We start from the raw sequence: 12,475 nt of genomic DNA, 5'->3' as shown, positions 1-12,475 counted from the left end.
ATTAAGCATTTACAGTCTTTCAGCAATTTTGGCCTATCTATATCCAGTGAACCTGAAAAAACACTAATTTTCTTTACACCATGTTTAACTTTAATACAGAATCACATAATAGCTGACATAAGCCTAACTTTAATTATTTCTATGTGCACAGGTTTTCTCGTCACCCTAATTCTATTCTTAAATCCGTAGTACTTTCTGTCTCTAGAAGAATGCCCGACTTTCAATAACGCCTTAAAAAAGGTGAGTATAATGAAAAATACAATATAACCATGATAACCCTATTACCAACCTCCTTACATCTGTATTTACCCATAATGTGGCTAGAAAATAATCATATTCCTAAAAGCATTCAACTCCGCTTAACAATATCTCTAATAACCGACCTCCTTACTTACATGACTACGCTCAATGCAATATTTATAACAAGCTAAAACCCTGCAAGCTTTCAAGAAATAAGACAAATATTGGAGTTTACCAACCCGTTTAAGCTCAAATGTCAAAACTAATACACCAAATATTTTTTTTTAATATTGTGGAAACATATTTTTAGCAACAACAGTTATATAGTAATGTATTTAATAACGTTTCTATTAAAATTTCGTACTCTACAATACCTAACCTAGACCAAACGATAACGACACAAATAAAATTAAATGGGCGTAGACCATTTTCATCCCATTAATGCCTACAGTTACTGCAATTTAAAAAATAAACAAGACTGCCAATTCCTAACCGTTTGCATCCACAGAGATGTTATTTATTCATGTACTGTTGCTGAGTTACCTCGAAAAAAAAAACAACAATAATAGTTGCAAAAAAAACATCATATAAGAGACATCTACCATCGCTTACTACTCAAAATCCAACTCAATTATTGGAGCGACCGATTTACCAATTGTTTCACCTACACAAAATAACATCACAATCCACAACAAAAATAATAATAATATCAGTACAGATGAGTAAAGTGATGATGGCACCAATAATAATAACAATATAAACAGGAATAACATTAATAATAACCATTTTCCTCAAGAAACTTATAATACTCAAATATCACCTCCGATTATAGATCAAAATATCCAACTACAAATTGAATATACTATTTATAATTATAAACACTCCAAATTCAACAGTAATGCAATCCCAAATTAAAATCCTTAACTGTTTCAATACGGAGTGTTTAAGTCCACATTTATATTGGCGTAATTTGATGCATCTTTTTCCTAATAGAATTTGCATATATATATATATATATATATATATATATATATATATACGTTTTATTTTTTATTGCCGTATCTTTCTGTTAAGTTACATTATTGTTTCAGCCACCCGACCGTTTATTTGCACGCCAGGGCGGAGATGTATGTGTACATGTGAACGTTTTTTTAAAGTATATATGTGTGTACGCTATCTAACCCTCTTCAAACAATTAACAACAAATAAAAACCAAATAAATAAACCGAACCTAAGCGAACACCCAACAGGTCAAGACATACTAATCAAGAAATCATCTCACCAACGAGACGCCAAAACTTTAACATTAAGACTCGAATTTTAAAGTCACCCACCTCCACCCAACCCCCACATATCCGCCTTCCCCCTCCATGTAGCCCTATGCCCTCAGCCACACCAGAAATTAACTTCTTTGACCCTCCCCCACAAGGTCCTTAAACTCCAAAACTAAAATATTACCGACATACCAAGCACCTCCATCCACCTTTCCCTCTTATTCCCTTCCTCTTTCTTCCGCTCTTCTCGCACCCCTTCCCTTACATTATTCACTCTTTCATCACATCATAACGAACATTTCTGTAAAAGTCTTAGGAAGCTACAGACGGCAAAATAAAACGGCCGGGTAGCTGAAACAATAATGTAACAACAGAAAGATACGGTAATAAAAAATGAAATACATATTTGCTCTACAACAGTATTGAGCACTTTCTTCAGTTTTAATAAATTACCATTTCTACTCTCTCTCTCTCATTCTCTCTCTCTCTCTCTATATATATATATATATATATGTATATATATATATATATATATATATGTGTGTGTTTGTCTGTGTGTGTTTGTCTGTGTCTGTGTGTGTACAAATATGTATATATATGCATAAACATATTATTATTATTATTATTATTATTATTATTATCATTATTCAAATTTATTTATTTATTTATTTAAAGGTTAACAGTTACATTCGCTCGCTACAAACATCCCCCTGTTAATGAGAATTCTTCAGGAAACCCTGATCCATTCGACGCTAGCATACTATCGAGTGGTTCAGGGTCACCTGAAGACGTCTCATTAACTGAAACAAATGGCTGTTTGTAGTGACAGAATGTAACACTTTATCTTCGAATAAATAATAAAAATAATAGTGTGCTCCTTTCATCGAGCGCTATCTTACAACCTTGTTCTATTAATTCGTCCCTACTTTTAAACATCTCAAGCTTGGTTATATATATATATATATATATATATATATATATATATATATATATATATATATATATATATATATATATACATATATATATCTGTATACATATATATATATATAGAGAGAGAGAGAGAAAGAAATAGAGAGAGACACATGTATGTATAGTACAGTGCTATACAAGCATAAATCATAACGTTTAAACTTTTTCGATTAATTATCAAAATATATTATAAGATACATACATATTTTATACTGCGACAGATAAAGTTAAGCATAATAAACAGACGTTATAATACATTCGACGTAGTTTGAGCAGGATTTCGGGAAAAATTGCTAAAAGGCATATTCCTTCCTCAACCATCTGAATATAAATTCGATTTCCGACACAAATCCCAAGAGTGTTCTAATTATTCGATTCCGGAAAACCCTACTGTATTGCAGGAGAAGGCATCGCATGTAAAGGTCTGCAGGATCCCAAGTGTTCTTAATTCTGCGAAAGTACGATGATGTCACTAAGTCTTACGAATCCAGTACCGATATTTTACTGACTAGAATTCATTATCACATACTTTTACTATTGCTGCAATAATCGTAGATGACAGTAATGAAGTTTATGCAATCAGGGAATACATATAAGAAATATTACATTCATTGCTTCAACACTCGAAATATAGGATCTTAGTCAGCCATAAAACTGAATGTAGGTCTACTATATATATATATATATATATATATATATATATATATATATATATATATATATATATATATATATATATATATATATATATTATATGGAAAAATGCGCGCATGAAAAGTAATATTCTTAAGATTTTATTAAACCTGGAAAAGTAAAGGACAAGAAATTCAACCTGGAAAAGTAAAGATCAAGATATTCTAGTAAAGTAAAAAATAAGAATTTTTTAGACTTAAAATATTGCAGCTAAAAATAAAATTTGAATATTGATAAATATTTAATTTATTATTTGCATATGTTGTTGTTTATTGTTGAGTTAGAAAGGGTGTCAGTCGCTGGATTGAACTTACTTCCTCCCTATTATTTGCATATATCTATGTAGTGAAAATTGTTTGAATAAAATTAATTCATTAGTTAGTTAGTTAGTAGATGGAATTAATAATTTTATAATTTACATAAAAAAATAATAATTTTATTATACCATAATTAGGATCATTTCATTCTTTCTAACTCAACAATAAACAACAACATATACAAATAATAAATAAAATATTTATCAAGCTGGTAAGGAGCTCTGGGTTGTTATGTTTTACTCAGATATATTTTAAAATATAATTTGTTTATATAAGCACCGTTAACTTTATGGCTACAAGGGGAGAACTCGTAACAATGGATTGTTATTATAGCGTTTTTTAGTGTGTTTTCCTGTTTTCTACTTTGTATAGAATTGTGTGTCACGTGTTAAATAATTTCTGGAGTGATAGAGTAATTCACCACTTTTTAGTGTCTTTAGAAAAAAATTTGATGACGTTAACATCCTTCTCATAAATATATCAAGGGACGATTCATTCGTTTAAATACAGGTAAATGATGATAAGTGTAGGAAGTAAAAGATGAATATCTTTGTTTTAGAGGCACAAAAGCAACAATCCGAGATTTTCTCAACTGCACGACGTGCTCTAAATTTGTTATATAAAATCTAGCCTTAGGCGTTTGGATTATCTTTGCTTTATGTTTCATTTTAGTTCAATCGAACTTCTCAAAAAAAGGTGCTCTTTCCTTAGGTTTACCTTTTACCGCCTTATAAGATACATAGATATTAGAATATTGCATTTAAATTAAACTAAATTTATCGAACATTGAGGTATAACGTTGAAAAGAATGTCACTGCGGTTTTTAACTTTTGAATTCAAATGAATACATCTCGGCTCAAACCAAAGTTTAATGATCGATATAAGCTCAATCAGAATCGACCCGCTTTACCAACGCAAAAAGAAAATGTGAATTTATGCCAGTACATAAAAATCCTGACTCCTGGTTACGATGAAGTCACTGAAAGCGTTTTTGAAAGTTCAAGAGATGATTGAAAACTTGGTAGTCGATAGCAGAGAGGGCAGCGGGTGAGGTGGAGTTTCGTAGCTCAATTCGTTCTACTTCTGCAGGGTCGGTTTAGCAATCTGCGGTCGAGCATTGTCGTTGAGAAGAATTGCGCCTTTTCTGTTTACTAATGATGAATGTTGTCGAAGTTTTTTTATGCATTTCATCTGTTTGTTTAGAGGGAGCGAAAAACGCCCTTTAAAATTACATATATATATATATATATATATATATATATATATATATATATATATATATATATATAAAGTAAAGGTATTAGAAAGAAAACTTATTTGAAAATACATAATTTGTAATCAAAATTAAAAGTTCCGCTATAACCTTCTTCTCAACCTTATATTAATGAATGTGAGAACATAATTGTATTTTTCCAATTAACAACTTTAACAAGTCATAGCATTTTTCATATAACCTTACTGGATTCCAGAACAAGAATCCATCTATTCTCTATTAACCAGCTTTGTGCTGTTACGGGAAATATATTTACTTTGAGAAAGTTCACCGTTTCCTATATTAGCCAGCGTGGGAGTGCGTTTATCGTGTCTTATTTGTTTGCGAATACTATGTTAATTTGAATATTTAGTAAGGATTTACTTGTATAGAAAAATACCCTCATGCCAATTTGTTCTTAGTGTTGGTTGTTTGTTTTTGTTTTATGGCATATCAACCTTTTTTAGCTTATTTAATGCCGAATCCAGTTATTTTGAAGAAAATCCGTTTGAAGGTCGGTTTCTATTTGACCCTTAGTTGGGACACTAACAAGTATTACTACTTCGGGTCAGAGTGGTCCTGGAAGCAATGGCAATTAAAGGGTGACTCCAATTACACAGGCCCGCAAGTTGGGGGCTCACTATCGTATATAGTCGAATATAAATATCCAGGACCTTGTTCTTACAAACCATTGTACAGAGTAACCTTAGACACAAGAGTAGAGTGTCTAGTAGGCATTGGAGTCATCTAATGCACATATATCGCTGAATATGTATAACGATATTATTGTATAGTATTTCCAGTTGAGCCACGATAACATATATAGTATTTGTTTCTTACTTTTGACAATTAGCGACTGCTATTACAGATTTACCAGATGAAAGAAATGTTTTTCTTTTAGTGAATTTTTATCCATAAGAAAGCTCCAAAAATGTTACGTAAACTTTATTGAAAAACCTATAAAAGAACTATGATATGTCAGGGGACTCAAAACTGTTTCTATTGAAAGCAACAATGTTTTTTTTGTAATACGTGCATAATACAAACAAACACACACATGTACGTGTTCGTGGGCGGACTTGTATGGTGTTACAAATTAATATATATGTATTTTTTTTCTATGTTTATACCACATAAATATTAAAATAATTACATTTCAAACATATTATAGACGTTTCAATTTTCATAACTACGTATAACTGCAAACACAATGTGAAATAATTTATTAAATAAATTTTAAAATTTCCCTTTTAAAATTAATTTTCAGGTACGTTGTGAATTGCAGGACTGCTTCGTAATTTGTCAAATTCACACAGAATGTTTTCACGTTACTAACTCATTTTGTCAATAATATATATTATGACCTTCACCTTCACCGAGGTGAACGATTTATATGACCTTCACCGAGGTGCGCGTCTTGACACACAAAAATAAATTGCCTCTTAATCACCTGCTAACGCACGCGTCACTGTAACGTCCAATGACAACAACAACAACAACAACAACCTTCTCACTCGACCTGCCTTTATACCACTATCTCAATCCCTTTCTTTTGCGCATGCGTCTGTAGATTCCTGACAACCTCGAGACTTCCGCTTATAAAAACCCAAGTTTTGTTGTCGCGCATGCCTATACAAGGCACAAACACGAGGGCGTTTGTTGTGTTGGCAAGTACTACATATATTCGATATTTAATAAATAAGGCAAGTATTTTATTTTTTACACAATAATGTGTACATATACGTGTATATCAGACCACTATCTTGTTATTGCTGTTGCTATTATTATTATTATTATTATTATTATTATTATTATTATTATTATTATTATTATTATTATTGCTTTTGTTGTGTTTAATGTTGATTGATTATTGTTGCAGCGTTAATGCTGTTGTCTCTTGGCTGCAGTCATCATCTTTCTCACTATCACCTTCATAATTCCATGTAATCGCACGCTAACAAGGACATACATTGTCTTTTTTAAGCCAAAATATCAGTATTCTCTGCAGAGTCTACTTCTTGTTAAAATAACTTTGTTTTTTAACTGGCTATGTATAATTGAATACAGGATAATTCCCTGTTCTATAAAATTTCATTATAAAAGGGAACTTATCCACCAAGCTCCGTGCCCTTCAAATAGACCTCAAGGTAGGAATATATTTGCTTATATCTTTACAGTGGCATTGCTCACTTTGATTCAAAAAAACAATTTCATTTTATATTGAACTACATTTTCATAACAAACAGTGTGATTCAAAAAGAATTATCCGATTCAACGATTAAATATTTTAAGACGGGAAAATAGCAAAAAAAAAAAAAAAATTATGATGCAAACATACTACATAAAAGCAGGATTATTTACCATAACACACGTGTTGAATATGTCCCACTTAAAAAACGAACAATATCAATACAGTATAAGAATTCTTCTAAAACATGCTTCAAAACATCAGACTCCATTGAATTGATCACTCTTGATATTCAACATTTTAACCTTGTCATGGCAGTTGGTAATGGTAAAACTTTACCTTTACAAACTCCCAGAAAAGAAAATCACAAACTGTGAAGTCAGAAATCAATGTATTGGGCCCGAATCAACTCAAAACCATAACTAAGGAAGAGTTTTTTTTTTAATTTATAAATGGTCTGACAAGCGTCGTGTGAAGGCGCCATATAATCGTAAAATATTAATGTATTTGATCAGCTATCATTAATGAGTCGAGCGAGTTTCGTAACATATCTTTATAGTCTTGCCCTATAACACGCATTCGCATGAAAAATGGGAAACCGTGTTGCACCGAATAAACACAGCACAGATTCTCTGTACGTCTTAACATGAATTCTCAGTCATCCGGGACTTTTCCATTTACACAGTCACACGTATATTACAACGGTTTAACTAAGCTTCGAGTGCTTATGGAAGAAGACGCATCGTCAGTGAATTACACTCTGAATGTGAAATGCACTTTAATAACTGATTTCGTTTTTGCAAACTCAAAAAACAAAAAGCCGATGTTGATGGTTCCGGGATATTTTTTTTTTGTGGCTGGCAGATGCATGTGTAACGTGACAATCATAAATGCCGAGTAATTAAAAATTTAAAACATCTGCTTCCTCATTACAGTTAATACATTTTTTTGCAAAATTTCTGATAAGAAAATATTGCCATGCTTTTTAATCACGCTGCACTATCGCCTTATGAAGTGTTTAACTGAATACTTAAAATCGATATATAATATACTGAATTAACTCATGAGATTATATATGAATACCTGAAAAATAATTACATACACAAATATATATATATATATATATATATATAAAGTAAAAATTACAATTAAATTGATCCAAGATGGTAAAACTTAAGTATATTATAAATATAAAAGAATTAATATTTATGAAGTAATCTCAACCAGGTGTAAAAGCTCAATAAAACAAAGTAGATGTAAACGCTAAATAAAAAAGTAGATGTAAAAGCTAAATAAAAAAGTAGATGTAAAAGCTAAATAAAAAAGTAGATGTAAAAGCTAAATAAAAAAGTAGATGTAAAAGCTAAATAAAACAAAGTAGATGTAAAAGCTCAATAAAAAAGTAGATGTAAAAGCTAAATAAAACAAAGTAGATCTAAAAGCCCAATAAAAAAAGTAGATGTAAAAGCTCAAACAAACAAAGTAGATGTAAAAGCTCAGAAAAACAAAGTAGTAGATAGAGCTTATAATAATATAATATTATATTTTTCTCTCTTTCTTCTACTTTACTGAGTTTTTTTTTTTTAATTAAACTTTGTTCTCGGCAGCCGTGTTCAATTCATATCATATTTTTTCTTTTATTAATATCATTGGAATTTTCCCCCATTTTTCTTGTACATATTTGTGAATTATTCTACTGATGTCGGTTTTTTTTTATTATTTTGGACCGTCTTCCTATTACGCGATTTCCTTGAACTTTTATTGTGTGAATGGTAAATTAAATTAACTTTCTTGGACTTACATTTTTTGATTTTACCGTCATTGGATACGTTTCCTCTCACCTGACTATTCATACTCGTGAAATCACCTTTTTCTTCAGCACATCCCCTCTGCTCCACTTTTCGTTATCAAGTAAGATCTTGTACTAACTTTGAGTTTCATCAAATACTTTTGTATGCAAAATCCGATCCCGCATTTTTCAGATTCCTACCCTCTGATAGGAAGGAAAGTATTTCTTCGAAACTCTGCGGATTAAGGATAATCCACTTATTAAGTGTTTCCTTTTCAGGTTAAATACGTGTTAGCTCTTTTGCAAAGTGTTTTAACATGTTTTATTAACTATTTGCTCTTAAGTATATATATATATATATATATATATATATATATATATATATATAATAAGTTCCACAACCAAACAACATCGCAACCTACAAGAGCTATGACAGTCAACGAAGCGGAAGTCCAAGACTCGAGTTTCGACCTCATTTGGGCTCATCAGTTAGAAATATCCGAAATCAGGAATCGAAACCCGAACCTCTTGCATGCGAGGCAAGCACTCTACCAACTGAGCAAACGCCCCGCACGCAAGAATGTTTATTAACCAACACAGATCAAGCAAACCGCGCCGAAATCCGACTGTGAAATGGACCTACTTCGTCTCGACATTTTCTTCCATAGGACTTCCTTATAAGAATATTTCTTCCCTCCCTCATAAACACTTGTTTTCAATATTGACCAGTGATGTTCAATGGAGTTTATCCGGAGAACACGGACAACACAGTGGCCAGCTTATTGGGGGTTCTCCAAAGAAGCCCATAGATTTAAGGATGGCTGCAGTCGCCCTGGCAGAAAGGTAGGGTGCATTGTCATGCATAAGAATCACCGAAAAGCGACGTGACAACGGTAGGTCATCTAGCCATGACTGATTATCTTTATCCAAAAACGCCGTTTACGTATTGCTGGTAAGTTTTACACCCTCTGGAACTGGAAATAGCCCAACTAACTTATCTAAATGATTCTCGCCCAAAACATGATGCATTTACTCCCTTGTTGGCAATAAACTCTGGAAGGGATTGGATTTCCATTCGAGTTCCAAAATTTGGCGCATCCATCCTGACCGTCAAAAGTAGCACGGGTCTCATCTGTAAATAAGACACATTAGAAATCCATTTTTATGTAATTCTGTTCCCAGGTCATTCGTTATTCCCTATGTTCTTTACTGAATGGAGGCCTTGAAATAGTTCCCTTTCCATCTCATTCAACACATTTCGTCGGGCCTGCCTGGATCTTGGAGCGATACCAGCGTTCGCAAAAATTGAAGCATTAGTAGGTGTCGGTTGACTTCCCTATAAATTTTCCAAATATTACGATGTAACATGTTTTTCCTGGTACGCTTATCCTTTCTGGATGTAGTGTTTTTGTTTTTCACGAAAAACGCCAAAGTTCTTGGATGCCGTTCTAGCTTCATAGCTAAATGTTAGATGAACAATCCTTCTGCAAGTCCAGCAACAATCCTTTACTTTTCGGTAACTGTTAATCGCCACTGTTTTTGCATTTTAAAAGACGTGCAATGAAGCGATGGAAAGTATAAATTACTTGATAATACAGGGTGACCCCCCCAAAAAAAACAAAAGCTAAATGGGGCCATTTAGAACATATCATCTAGAACGGAGAAAAAAACGCTTAAGATCCTAGTGTTTGGATGTGATGTTTTGAATATAATAAACTAGTTGTGACCAAAGTTTGATTTCATTCGGCAAACACTAAGAAACTGGGCCTAATTAGAGTTGGGGCCCTTTTTTCGGGTCACCCTGTATATAAAATACCACAAGTCTGTGAATATCGCATGAATTTGAATAAAATTTTAGGAAATTACTAACCATGTAACAGTCATTTCATGATAAAGTTTTTATTTTTTGATGCGTGTATTTATTAAATATTGATATTTTACTAATCCTCAATAAAGCGATTGACGCAGTTTATATATATATATATATATATATATATATATATATATATATATATATATATATAAGTTTTATTTTTTACTGTTTTATCAGTTTAGTTACACATGTTTCGGTTGCTGGACCATATCTACGATCCAGCAGCCTCGTCTGACCTTACATAAATGAATATTATTATTCGGAACAATTATTTTAGAGGATATACGAGAAGAAAAAAAACAAAAAAAATGGGGAAAGAGATTATAAAGGAGGGGGAGGAGCTCGAAAATAGTTAAGGTTTGAAGTTTAAAATACATTAGATTGTAGTATGTAGGAAGTTTAACAAATTCAGCATGGCGTGGGTCGAGAAATAGTTATATTTGGGAGGGGGAGAGGGATATGAAAGGGAGGGGTAAGGACAGGAAAGGAGGGGGAGGAATTTCAACTTTTGGTTTTAAGATTGGTCTGTTTATAGTTGTTTAGGTAGACACTGGAGTATATAAAATGGATTAGAGAAAGAGAGAGAGAGAGGGTGGGATTGATAGAGAGAGATGGAGAGAGAAAAAGGATGCGTGTACGTGTCATATGCGTTTGGCAAGTAAGGGGTTCATTTTCGAACGTCCGTAGCAGCCTGGATAAGTCCATTCGTTCATTTGACAATGAACGGTTTTTAGTCAGTTAAGAGTGAATACATATGCCAATACACACGCATATGTGCATATATGCACACACATACATATATATATATATGTATCCACACACATACACACGACCACATACGCAAACACCTATATACACAATGTACATGCAAACATACATGTATATATATATATGCACACACACCCACATACACTTATTCATATACATATATATTCATATACATATATAATTACACACACATACGCATACATACATGTATGTTAACATACATATCTCCAGTAAGATATTGATGTACATATACACATATACACACACACATGTACTCACATACACGCATACACATATATATAAAATAACATCAATAAATATATACTGATATATACAGACATATACATATATACACAAACATGTATATATTTATACTAAGTAAATAAAGTAAATTTAGGAAAATAGATGAGTGTAGTTAATAATAGGAGGTAAGGTAGATGCAGACAAACACGTAACGACGGAGATAAACAGATAAAATATGTTTCAATAAATGTTGCTGGTTTTACATTAGGGGTCCGTAAGTTTGCACGTACATTTTGTATATATGTCTTTGGCTCATTAGGTAGGGGTTGTTATATTGGCTTGTAAAAAAATAGAGATCTTACATTTCGGTAACTGTGAATGCAAATAAGCAGAGATAAAGACATAAATAGATATAGACTAAATTAAAATAAATTAAAAAGTAAAAATGATAGAGATGATATGAGGAAGGGGAGGAAGAAGTAAGATTGTAAATTAAATCTGATGAAGGTGTAAATGTGTTTATGGATCAATTTCCAAATATTTGTGTATATATTAGTTAAATTTATATGTATCGGGTATATAAATATAAGTAGTAAGAGACATTAGTAAGACCAGGATATTAGGTTTTGGTATATTTATATTTATATGGTTAGTAGGATTTCTAGGAGTTTAAATGTGGTTAAACTGATATAGGGGGTCTGAAGGTTTTAATGTTAAAGATTATAAAGGTTGTGATTTAGTTCTAATTAGTAAGGGAGTATAGTATGTCATTTATGTTTACATGTACATTTTGTATATATGTCTTGTGTGCTTGAATGTAAATGGTGTGTATATATAGGTATGTGCGTATGTGGTCGTGCGTATGT

Source organism: Euprymna scolopes, chromosome 31 (assembly GCF_053919585.1).
Source record: "Euprymna scolopes isolate OS-2025 chromosome 31, ASM5391958v1, whole genome shotgun sequence".
In the NCBI taxonomy this organism is placed as follows: Eukaryota; Metazoa; Mollusca; class Cephalopoda; order Sepiida; family Sepiolidae; genus Euprymna; species Euprymna scolopes.
This window is presented reverse-complemented; position numbering follows the sequence as displayed.